Source organism: Sinocyclocheilus rhinocerous, unplaced genomic scaffold (assembly GCF_001515625.1).
Source record: "Sinocyclocheilus rhinocerous isolate Xijiao unplaced genomic scaffold, SAMN03320098_v1.1 scaffold242, whole genome shotgun sequence".
In the NCBI taxonomy this organism is placed as follows: Eukaryota; Metazoa; Chordata; class Actinopteri; order Cypriniformes; family Cyprinidae; genus Sinocyclocheilus; species Sinocyclocheilus rhinocerous.
In genome coordinates, this window is record NW_015638945.1 from 291074 (window position 1) to 295207 (window position 4134).

Consider the following 4134-nt stretch of genomic DNA (forward strand, 5'->3'; position numbering starts at 1 on the left):
TTTCGATACTTCACTTCGTACTGCGTCGCTAGACGCTACGGGAACCTATTCAATCACACCGTGCTATGGTAGATGAACGACTTATAAGTAATTGTCCAGGGCGTCCAGAAGGGGGCCCTGTAGATCAACTACAATGAAGCAGGCCATAGCCAGAGACCCAGATTCTTTTCGGGGTCAAGAGGAGGCAAAGAAATGGGCTAACTCATAGAGGTCGAGCCCGGCCTTACATAATCGTTCTTAGAGCTTCGCACAGCCTCGGTACTAGATAGGGCCGAGAACGTGACGGAAGCTAAGCCCAGACGTGGGAACTTCAGCGGGTTCGAAACATAGTCAAACCCAGCAAGGATTAAATCCAGCCTTAGGGTGGGGATATGGTTCCTGGAGTGTTTTGAGCTCAGAGAGACAGTTACGCAGAAAGGACCTGAGCCTGCAAAGCAAGGACGTCTAGGTTGTAGAACCTGACAAAGGAGGATGGCGAGGACCAGCCGGCCGCCGCACAAATTTCTGCAATGGACACACCACTGGACCATGCCCAGGATGAGGCCATGCCTCTCGTGGAATGTGCTCTGACCCCGATGGGGCATTGAAGGCCCAAGGAGGAGTATGCAAGAGCTATTGCGTCAACTATCCAACGGGATAGTCTTTGCTTTGTGACCGGAAGCCCCTTGGTGCGGCCACCATTCCCTGATTCGCCTGATGACCTGAGGGATCAGGGCGATCTTGGGAAAAGCGTAAAGGAGAAGGCTGGGCCAATCGTGGGCCAGTGCATCCCTTTTCTTCGAAAAATAGATTGGGCAGTGAGAGTTGTCTTCTGAGGCGAAGAGGTTGACCTCTGCCTTCCCGAAGATCTCTGGTTGACCTCTGCCTTCCCCATATTCTCCGAACCGTCTGGGGGTGAAGCATCCACTCGCCAGAGGGGACGTTGCTCCGAGACAGCATGTCTGCTCCCTGGTTCAGTTTGCCCGGTATGTTTTTAGGGAGCGCAAGTGGCAATGTGCCCACTCCAGTAGGCTCTTTGCCATCCTGAAGAGGCGTGGGGAGGAAAGGCCGCCCCGGCGATTTATGTAGGATAGTACCGTCATGTTGTCCGATCGGACCAAGACATGGCATCCTTCTAGATGTGGTAGAAAGGACTCGACAACGCGCCAAAGGCTGGTCTGCCGTCGCACAGGGCTCCCCAGCCCGTGTTTGACGCATCTGTGAAGATATGCTCCCTGGTTCAGTTTGCCTGGTATGTGTGTTGCTTTTAGGGAGCGCAAGTGGCAATGTGCCCACTCCAGTAGGCTCTTTGCCATCCTGAAGAGGCGTGGGGAGGAAAGGCCGCCCTGGCGATTTATGTAGGATAGTACCGTCATGTTGTTCGATCGGACCAAGACATGGAATCCTTCTAGGTGTTTGACGCATCTGTGAAGATGACCTTCCTTTTGTGCATCATCTCTCTTTTTGAGTATGTTTGTGTTTTATTTTGTCCGCTATCACAGCGGTTGTACACTTGGGCGCTAGAACGGGCCCCCGACCAATCCTCAGCATCCGAGGCCGCTAGGGACATACTGTCATCGAGCGGCTCATCATCCGATCCCCAAACGAGACCAGGTCACTCGCGATGGCAGAGGGGTGCTGGTCTGGATGGGAGAACAAGATGGGGGAAACCTCTCTTTGTGGAGAGAGTGAGGTAGGCGGGCCTTGAGCCGACGTAAGCTCACTCATATCCGAGCACTGTGAGGGGGGGCGCGAGGGGCGGGGTCGCTTTCTGAAAAGAAAGCTATCTGGGAGCACAAAGAGGCGAGACTCATGCTCTCGCAGTGGGAGCATGGCGTCTCAGTGAGCGCGGCTTCTGCGTGGGATTTCCCCAGACATCGCACGCATTCACTGTGCCTGTCATCAGCGTGCAGTGGTGTCCTGCACGAGCCACAGCCGTGGCGCGACATTTGCAACAACGTTGCAGGAATTTTGCTCAGAAATTTGCTCTTTTTTGTTACCACAAGCAGGAAAGTGTCACACAGGCGCTCTGCAGACGGCTCGTGAGCGAAGCGCTGACCGGGGCTGCCTTGAGAGCGACGCGGGAACAGAGTCCAGTGCTGCTTGAAAGCGGCGAGCTGCGAGCGGTGAGCAGAGAGCAGAGAGCGGAGGCGGCGAGCTGATCTTGCTCCTGCAGAACGGCGGCTGGATCAGCTTGCAGGCGAAGGCTTCAAATCTCGTAGAATCAGCGAAGAGCAGTAGATGTCGTCGCTGAAGGAGAAAGAATCAGTGATCCTATGCCGAGCACCTGCTTATATAGCCAGATGCCCCGCCCATTTTGGCGGGCTCGGGCGCGCTGCTTCGCCATAGGCTCGCGCAGCCTGACCGGGGCTGCCTTGAGAGCGACGCGGGAACAGAGCTGCTTGAAGCGGCGATCTGATCCAGTGCTGCTTGAAAGCGGCGAGCTGCGAGCAGTGAGCAGAGAGCAGAGAGCAGAGAGCGGAGGCGGCGAGCTGATCTTGCTCCTGCAGAACGGCGGCTGGATCAGCTTGCAGGCGAAGGCTTCAAATCTCGTAGAATCAGTGAAAAGCAGTAGATGTCGTCGCTGAAGGAGAAAGAATCAGTGATCCTATGCCGAGCACCTGCTTATATCGCCAGATGCCCCGCCCATTTTGGCGGGCTCGGGCGCTCTGCTGCGCCGTCATTGGTTCATTTCTGAAACAATGGCAGTGCAGATGCACAGCTGTGATTAAAAAAAAGGCTTCAGTAAATCGGAGAAAAGGAGTTTCCCGTAGCGTCTAGCTATGCAGTACAAAGTGAAGTATCAAAAGGGAACTGAACATGCGTTTTATTCTACCTTCATGCATTCTTTTTTTATTAACACTTGAATGTGGGTAGGTTTTATGAAAAAGCATCATATTGAACAAATAGCTGAGAAAATGGCGTTTTTGTAAAAGATCGGATGATCAAATCACAGATGAAATCGATCGCTTCCCCAAAACTTCACAGTCCTAAACCATTTCCTGGCTCGACATTTCATTCGGTAATGTTAGGGGCAGGTTTGATTTACATGCTGTTTAATGCTGGTGATCGCGTTTGTTCCTGCTTCGTCATCACCGCGTTTTGATCCACGCATTCAATGCTTTTTCTGAAGATGCGTAATAGCGCCTCGCGCCGTAACAGTGAAAACACGCAAAGCCGGAAAATTCCATCAGTGGCGCGGAAAGAGTTAAAAAAAACGCATGCATCTTTAATAAAACAGTACTGTTAACATGTAGATGTGATCTTTAATTACAGGCACAAACGCAGCAACATAAAGTCTTGAGAGACCGCGGAAGACGTACGTTTATCTGCTCAACACTATCAGTGTTTTTCCACCCTCTGTCTGGGAAACTTGAGAGTTTCTGGAACATTCTGATGCCCTGCTGAGTCTGATTGTCCTTCACTAGCTCTGTACTTTTCCACTGTTTAAAAAAGAAACCCCCACTTTGACTCTGCAGAGTTACAACATTTTTTTTTCTTATCTGTCTTGAAATGTGTTTGTGCAAGCCTCATCCTTCACACGACTCCTGAATCACAGGATATCATGTGTTAAAGACATTACAAATAATGCAGTGAGTTTTTGCACTGCTGATAGGGTTACAAATGCTGCTGAGAAATGAATGTTTTCAGATTATTATACCTCTCATTTTTAGTATCTAGACTACTAGTATTTTTCCTTTGCTATAGTAAAAGACATTAAAGCGTACTAATTTAGAGCAATGCATTGAAATTCAGCACTTCTGATGAGTTAGACAAATGCTGCTGAGAAATGAATGGCTTCACCAGCTTTAGAGAGATTACTCTTTTCTCTCATTATTAATATCTACTAGTGTTTTTACTATGCAAAACAAAATTGCATATAAAAGATATTAAATAATATTAAAATATATGAAAAATATGTACTTTTTTTTGTTTTTGCATGTTATAATATAAGGTTATATTCACACAATCAAGCAGCTGCATTTCTTGTTGCGTCAAATGCAATATTTCATACATGCGCATCTTACAGTCCAGATCCATTCGCTGCACGCTCGGGATCGTTCGGCCTTTGTGTCGCAGACTCCAGAAGCATCCATCCTCGCGTTTTCATTCACGAGTGGAAAAATACAGAGGGTTTCGGTAACTCCGCCTCTG